The sequence below is a fragment of the Clupea harengus genome, chromosome 9, assembly GCF_900700415.2.
Source record: "Clupea harengus chromosome 9, Ch_v2.0.2, whole genome shotgun sequence".
NCBI classification, from domain to species: domain Eukaryota; kingdom Metazoa; phylum Chordata; class Actinopteri; order Clupeiformes; family Clupeidae; genus Clupea; species Clupea harengus.
The window spans coordinates 15,657,229-15,665,963 of NC_045160.1; the positions used below are offsets into that span (position 1 = coordinate 15,657,229).

The following is an 8,735-nucleotide window of genomic DNA, read 5'->3' on the forward strand; positions in this document are numbered from 1 at the left end:
TGATATTTCTGCATTGTTTGCCCTCTCTGTGATTTATTTTTATTTTAGGCTGTTCAGTACCATAAAGGGGCTGTGTTGTAATGTCATCAAATGGCACATGTGAATTACCTTGACACAATGTAAAGTGTTCATATTGCTATGTCAATAACTTAAACAGAATTGAATTGTATTGAAATGACAAGAAATTGGAGGAAACACTGTCTCAATACTGGCTGCTCCCATCCACTTCTACCGATTTAAAGATTAGATTAGATAAGATTAAACTTTATTGTCATTTTGCACAGAGTACAGGTACAAAGCCAATGAAATGCAGTCAGCATCTAACCAGAAGTGACAAAGAATTGTATTATTTACAGATAAGTGCAGATATAAGTATGTATCTTACAGCATCATTGACAGTGGAGAGCAACATATACAGACCATTATATATGTATAATATATTAAATATGTTGTATGTTGAGGTAAAGTGGAAAGGGGGTTGTATGTACAGTATAGACAAAAAAATGTACAGTTGATTATACAATATAAATGATTGTCATCTGAACAACACGAGACGTTCAGCCTGCGCTGCCCAGTGCAAATGTAAAAGAACAGACACAGTGCAGTAATGAGAGCAGTAATGAGAGCCATAATGCTTGGTGTGGTGTGGTGTGGTGTTCACTAGAGAGCTCTTCCTGAACCTGCTGGTGTGGGAGTGGAGGCTCATGTAATGCCTGTCGGATGGGAGGAGAGTAAAAAGTCCATGGATAGGAGGAGGGTAAAAAGTCCATGGATGGGAGGAGTGTAAAAAGTCCAGAGTTAGGATGGGAGGCATCCTTGATAATGCTTTTCGCCCTGCCCAGGGAGCGTTTATGGTAAATGTTTTCAATGGTGAGCAATGCTGGGTCCCGGTGATCCGATTTCATCACCGCCGGAGTGCTTTTCAGTCTGATGCAGAGTATTTGCCATGCCACTGAGATACAGTTGGTGAGTATGCTCTCGCTGGTACACCTGTACGGTAAAAGTCCACCAGTATCGTGGGGCGTAGGTGAGCTTCCTTAAGGTAGACAAACTGATGGGGGTCCAGGGTAGTGGGCAGATAGGATTTCAGATGTGATAGAGCCAGTCTCTCAAAGCGCTTTGCAATGATGGGGGCGTGTGCAACTGGGCGGAAGTCAATCAGGGTCGTAGCTGTGGAGTGCTTCGGCACTGGCACAATGATTGTGGTCTTAAAGCTTGTGGGGACAATTGCCTGGGCCAGGGACAAATTGAAAATGTCTGTAAAGACCCCGGCCAGCTGCTCTGCACAGGCTCTAGGTATTCCATCCTGGCCAGCTGCATTGCACACATTCACCCTGCTCAGGGTGGCGCAACCATCAGAGTTGGAATGTGAGTGAGGCAGTTCACCAGGAGGGAGATCCACTTGAGGATGACCTCCTTGTCTCCCTGGTCAACGCGGGCATAGAGGGAGCTGAGCTTGCCAGGGAGGGAGGCAGAGTTGGTTAGGGGCACAGTACTGGGTGGTTTTAAGTCGTTTATGGTCTGTATGCCTTGCCACATGCACCAGGAGTCCAATGAGTTAAAGTGTTCTTCGATCCTCTGTTTGTATGTGTGCTTAGCCTGGGAGATTTCCCTCCTCAGGTTGGCCCCGGCTGAGCTGTAAGCCTCCCGGTCTCCAGGCTTTGAGCAGGAGGCAGGAGGTTTCTGATTGTGGAAAGCTTTTGTTTGTTTCTGTGTTGTCACTCTGTCCACACACTTGTTGATGTGATCCAGGACAGAATTGGTATATGAGTCCATGTTAATCTGAGGGCCTGTGGTGGCCTGGGCAGCAGACACACTCCAGTCTGTGTGTTGGAACTGGTGCTCAAGAACTAATCACTTACAAGTTAACATAGGTCGATGCCTATTACCAAGCAGATCACAGTGGAACCACTTTGAACATTATGGACCCGTAATTTCATTGACGGACAACAAGCAAAGATTGACGCGCCTGAACTAAAGCTATTGTGTGGTGTGTGGGAGCATTGTGCTGACACACCCATGTTTGCGCTTAGGAGCTTAAACATGGTATTACATTCGTAAAATGAGTTATAAAATGTTATAAAATGACCTTTAGTTCATGTGCATGCCTTGCCCGTGGCTCGTCCCTTTGCTTGTTGCCAGTTGCCCGTCAATGAAATTAGGGCCCTGTGTTAGAATTGACCTGCAAAGAAATGCTGTCTTTATTTCACTGTGATAACTCTTTGGCAACTTTACCAATGTTATCCAGCAAAAGTGTGAGGGGTAGTCAGAAACAACAGAAATTACATCAGAATGGATGCAGAGAAATTAAAAAGTATACCAAAAATAGAAGTAGGACAGGACTGGGTTGTTCCACAAAATCTGCAGCCCTCGAAAAGGACACCACCAGTGGAAACCAGCCGCAGTCAATGTGTGTCTGGCAATGATAGACCTCCAGAGACCACCACAGACCAAACATACTGGGCAAAGATGAGGATCGGTTCAGGTATTTGTCTTTCAATGACATTTACTATTTAGTTTCATTGCAACATTACTGTAAACACCACTTCTGGTCTAAAAATGTTCACTCTTATTCTGGGCTGTTTAAAACGTGCTCTGAAGTTTCCCTTGGGTTGATCCGTATGCTACCTTGCATGTATTTTTCTTTTTAAGTTATTCTTTTTCCTTCTTCACCTACATGTTGATAACAAAGATACCCTTGACTGTATGTCAAAAGTGCCAAGGATCTTGTCATTATAGCTTAAATCTTTCATGCATTTCATGAATCTTTTTTTTTTCTTTCAACCGCAAGGGGACTTCAAAGGGCTCTTAAAACCCTGTAAAAAGAGAGTGAAGCCCACATTTGTAACTTGAAAAACTTGGCAGTGGCGGTGCTGAACAGAGTTGTTTTGAAAACTGCCATAAACTTTGACATGAAAATGTAAAAATTACCTGTACTATCTACAGCAGTACAGGGCAAAGAGCACAACTTTAAAGTGCCATACACTAGTAGACCCATAGCACCTATTGTTAAGAGAAGCAGATGGACAGGATAAAGTGGTTCTCAAGCTAGTACACAAGGACAAGGACAGATCTTAAGTAAAAACCATGTGAAAAAGGGAGGGAGAGAGCTGCAAAAACGATCCTCGACAAACAGAATCCCATTGGTGCTGAGCAGTTAATTTGCTAGATTTATATGAAATGTCTAATCCTGCCAGGGGATATTTCAGGCGACTACTTCCTTATCACCCAGGCTTGACCATGGCCTTTAACAAGCCATAAACACATCTGACCTTCAGCGAACATTGGATGTTCGCGTGAAGACTTTTTTTTTTTCTCGGAAATGAACTCTCCCTGTTGCATACTGTTCCCGCAGGGAAGCACTCCCCTGGCCGCAATTTGTGATGTAATGAACTCTGTTGCTTCCAAGAGATTGGCAATCTCTTGGGTAATATAGAGAAAATACACAGCATGATAACAGTTGGAAATAATAAGACCCTCTTAATTATTATATTAATTAGAAAACATTTGGCACTACTTCAAATGCTGGTCCATGACTGCTAGCTAATAATAGTAGTGGTTTTTGCAAGGACAAATAATGACAGGCCTTTTTTAATGTCACTTCAATGGTCATCCTTAACTAGAATTCTTATATTTAATTAAACTGCTTTAACCTTTACCACAAATTCACACACACACACACACTGTTTACCTTCCCAGCCCACTACTTTTTGGATCACCTCAGTTGACAGAGAAACCTCACAAAGACAGAATTCTGTGTTCAGTTGTTGTAGCTGGAATACAGAAGAGACTATGTAGCCAGAATTGTTTACCAAGAAAGAGTGGACTAGAGTTTTCAGGTCTGGAGCTTGTAAAGGATATGAAGCCATGGCTATACATACATACATTTAAAATGCACTCCAGAAGTGTGTTATGAAAAGCTCAAATCGTTTTTTTTTCACTCAGTAATATAAAAGTATAGTTTGATGTATTTAACAAAAAACATTTAAATTAATAAAATTAACTTGTATACATTGTAGGTGGATGCTGTGATTGAACAATCTACAATTCCAATCTGGAATCAGACACCTGGTACAAGAGCAAAGGTTAGTTCAGTTAGTTACATTTCATATCAAATGGAGTTCATGAATGTAATGCACCTAAATCCTGCCTGAATAAGGACTGTGGGATTTCAGATAGTGTGGAACATTTCTCATTGCAATTTACTCCAGCCCTGGCCTTTATCAGTACGGCAAAGCATTGGCGTGTACCCATATGAGCAGCCTCGACTCGGAAAAAAGTCCTATCCCTCGCCTTAAAACGCGTATGGAAATGATCTCGATGAAGAGAGATCATTATCAGTGTTAAACCTCTGTGCCTCCAAATTTGGAAAAAAAATGCTTGTCAATTCAAATGAACCTCCTTCCCTTTGTTTAAAAGCAGCCACACCACCTCGCGTCTCCATTGTAATTTATTTTCTTTCACCCACAGTCGAAGGCAGAGAGTCGGTTCCCTTCAAATCACTCAGCGTGTCGTTCCTGTCTTTGATTCCTCGAAGCTGGAGGGTAGGACGGTATCTTACATTTGTGATAAGCTGAGGGGAGAGAGGGGTGGGGGAGGACAGATGGCTCGGCACAGAAAAGAGGAACCAGCTCCTAACTGCTTTCCCAGATGATAAGAGTTTATGAAGTAGCTGTCACTCTGGAGTCGCTCCCCTCTTACCAGGCTGCGGGCAGGCCTGGCACTGAGATAATTGGCTTTCTAACTGTGGTCACAAATTGAGGGTCGACGAAAGGAAGCCAAATTTGGTGGTTCCTGTGAGGGGCTTAAGGAAACAGCTAGTTTACGCTCCTGCCGATTGCCAGTCATTTGTCAAATTAGATACCAAGCCAAGTGTGATGTGCTGAGCCTTTTACCTTTTTCAGGGGATGTGAATTCATATATAATTTGGTTCAATATGTAATTAGGTTTAATATTCAGGATTTATTGATAAATGCTAGTGTGTGTGTGCTTGGATTCTCAGAAAAGACAAGACAGTCATAGGTTTATAGAATAGGATGTACGTATTTAAAGGGTTTCACAATCTCAAATTTCACAAAACATAGCCACACTTACATCCACAGGCCAGAACTTCATGATGTATTATAGGGATCTAACATTGCATCAGTGTGTTAATGTAATAGATAACAGATTTCGCTGTTCGAATGTTGAATCAGACCACCCCCCACTATTACATTTGCAAACTGGCTTCCTGCTATATTGAAGAGGATATTGCATTTGCACTAAATGTGTTTGATTGGGATTCTGTACCACCTGCTCCAGTCATCTCCTGCTGAAATCTTCAGCCAAATCCAACTCACAGTCAAAAGCCCAGAATTTTAAAGACGTAAAATGTAGTTTTTGTTTGACTAAACTCAAGGTACTTCCTGTGAAAATTACATAACTACAGAAGTATAATAAAGGGGCAGCATTTCTGAATAATTCCCTGTGTTGAATAGGCTCTGTATGGATGTACTGTATATTAATTTATCTGTTGAATCTTCCATCCTCTGCAACCCTTATTTTCAATGTTACATTTATATGGTGCATTCCACAAATATAGTTATCATTATGTTATATGTGTCATAAAAAATACAAACAATAAAGGTGCAGCATAATAATCTGAATAATTTCTGAATAATCACTGCCTCTTTTAAGTGTTACATTTGTATGGTACATTCCACAAATATAGTTTATGTCATAAAAATAAAAAATAAAATACTTACAAGATCTATTTTGAATATGATAAACATCCAAAAGGTGCATTTAGGTGATAACTGAAAGAAAACGTTTTCATTCACATAGATATTTGTGTAATTGATATGTGTTAATTAAGTTCCATGCTAAAGTTGTCATTTGAGTTAGAGGTATCCTTTTCTAATGGATTGCCATGGTAACGCTCTACCTTTTTAGTGGTAGTACGAGTTCAGCTTTGCGTAACACTACAGTCAACATGCCATCTTTGCATCTCTAATTCACTGATACAACCTCAACGAAGGGTCCTACTTCCAAATAGGCCAAATGTGTGACTATGATTGTTTCCATTCCAGAGTTGCTATGACTCTTTGAAATTTGGGCATGTAGTTTTGGACCTAGAGTTAGATTTTGAGTTCAGATTCATGCGGTTGTCTTTTAATAATTTTCACTTGGACTGTAACCTAAGACTGCAGACTGTGTACTCTGTGTTTTCTTTGTTTTGAAGGATTACTGTGTTTGACAGCAAATACACAAATATTATTCTTTTTTTCCTCCTTATTTGGAGCTGTCCATTCATCCTTGTTTCCCTCTGTTTTCACCCCCTGCTACCACAGCACCCTCGCTGTGCACTGATGTCGATCTTAAGCACAGCGGGGCTTGGACAAGTACACAGTCTGCTGCCTGCCATTGTGTGCCACACGCACAACAAGTTTCATCACATGACTCAACACAGAGCTTGAAAAAGAGAATAGATGCTGACTTAGTGACCTTACAAATCTATACGTTTCTCATTGACAGTGAATGTAACCAAGGAGGGACAGGCTGAGAGATGGCCAAAACACACAGGAATCCTGACAACAGCCTGGAACTAACAACTGTTGCAAGTGGCATTGAGAACTCCAAATCTTCAAGCACAGCACTTTTCTCAGAGCCCAAACAAGAACTCAGCAGGAAGCCAAGACAGAAGATCTATTCTTCTTCTTCTTCCACATCATCCTTGCTGGTCCTGAGGGGACTCTGAGGGGGCCGGGGCTGGCATTTCGAGAGCGCAAGGCGGTACTTTCCAGAACATTTGCCATCCAGGTACTTTGCATTCAGCTGCAAATGCGCCACCAATTAAACTGCACCCCTCTCATTTTTCCCCCCAGTACTTCAAAGGCACGGAATAGCTGATGACAGGGCCTCACTGATAGCCCCCATTGATCTGCTGACGCAGGGGAGCTTTGGTGCCTTCACAGCCTCGCCACAGCAACCCAGATCCTGCCCATCAAAAGGATTTTTAAATCCACCACCGTTACCAAAAACTGAACAATAATCACAATTAGTGATATGAATAGTGTAATTCCAGCACACAGATGATCAACACCAGCTGTTAACGCACAAACACTATTACACATTTATCTTTAAGCTGTAATCGTGAAAGCAGTAGTTGTGTATAGTGCACATCTGACGTGGTATTGTTATGATAATTGAGATTTGACTGGTTTTCAAAAGCTATGTAGGACAAAAAACTAAAAGAAACAAACTAGAGAAACCACCAGGGCCGTATAAATGGAGGCTGGCCAAACCAATGTAAATAAACAAAGAAATGTTTCACATGAAAGATCAAATTAAGTGCCATGCAATTATCTGTATAATTACATGGTAATAGTCAATCTCAACAGGATTTAGCTAATTATTTGGTTGTGTTGCTTTATTAGAGTTAAATCGAGTGGCTTTTTGGGGTCCAGTTTCATTGTACCGCCAACAAAAAAGTTTCATTGTTTATATTTTTATATGATATAGCTGAAGGTAACAGCTGGATGTCAGGCTGCCCTTCTAGAGAGAGTAAAAGCAACATCTGTCATCACCATAGCAATCAGACCGTTTCCTACACAGAGCAGACAGACATGGGTTGTGCATTTTAAAGTGAACAAAAGACAAGGGTACACAAACATGGCTTTGGATGGGAAAATGATTGAAACCAGAAGGGTCTAACTCAAACACACTCTTAGATGTGTAATATGTACCACCCTATACCCAAATTCACAAGCTTTCTTCTGCTTACCGTTTACACGTTCCTTCAACATACATTGTATGTTTTTCCATTTATTGTTTCTCCATCACACTGTGAGTTCCGTACGTTTCCTATTTAAAGTATGCCATTCATATTGGTGTCCTAAAATACCTTACAGCAAACCTCCAAAGCACTTTAACCGACTACACATATTCTTTTGCTCTGAAACGCTATACGGTTCACACCAGGCAAAACCATTCAGACGGCTGTAGGAATTTGAACTACTATTCAGCTGTCAGAGGCATTAACGGACATTCAAATCTCAGAAATGCGGCCTCTTCTTCTGACGCTTTTTGCAAACCGAAATGGCCCCAACAGAGCAGATAAAATGGGTAACTCATTGAATCAACATCAAACTGTGGAACAGTGTTTAGAGACATCATAGCACAGTGTAATCGCAACACTAGGCACTGTTCATGTAGCAGTCGGCGGAGCACAGATCTTAATGAGGCGGTCCACATAGGTTGATGTAAGTCATATATCATAAATAAATCATATATATGGTCATCTTAAAGGTCAATGTGTCAAAGTCATGTTTGCCAACACACTGGCTCACAAGACCCAGTGGAGAAAGAAAAGGTCACACGTGGCGGTATTTCTGTTTCATGTTGCTGTGCATATTTATATGGCCCATGGTTAGCATTTTGGCCCGTTCCCAATCAATTCTTCAGCAGATGCTTTTGTCTAACTCAATCCAAATCAGTACACAATGCAGGGAATAGGTAGTCTAACTGTCGTGATATTGGAGATTTCATAAAATAACATGGTAAACATGATCAGCCTTTATTGCCATGCTGGGCCAGATCTAAAAGTGTTACACACTACGGCGTCGCCTCTTGCTATAAGCTACATTTCAATAACACCAAAGCAAAGTTGGTAGCTACCTGGAGGAACACTTTTAAAAGCAGTTTGACATTAAATGGGGTCAAAAGAATGTGAGATATCTAGTAAACAGACCAAATAA

At 41.2% G+C, this 8,735-nt stretch overlaps 1 long non-coding RNA gene across 1 annotated transcript; it reads left to right on the top strand.

Annotated features, from left to right (window-relative positions):
- The first annotated feature begins 783 nt into the window (after positions 1-783).
- LOC116221842 lies at positions 784-8,218 on the top strand. The gene is made up of 3 exons (XR_004164309.2): positions 784-966; positions 4,020-4,085; positions 6,514-8,218. It is a non-coding gene; the product is annotated as an uncharacterized LOC116221842 (long non-coding RNA).
- Positions 8,219-8,735: the final 517 nt, after the last annotated feature.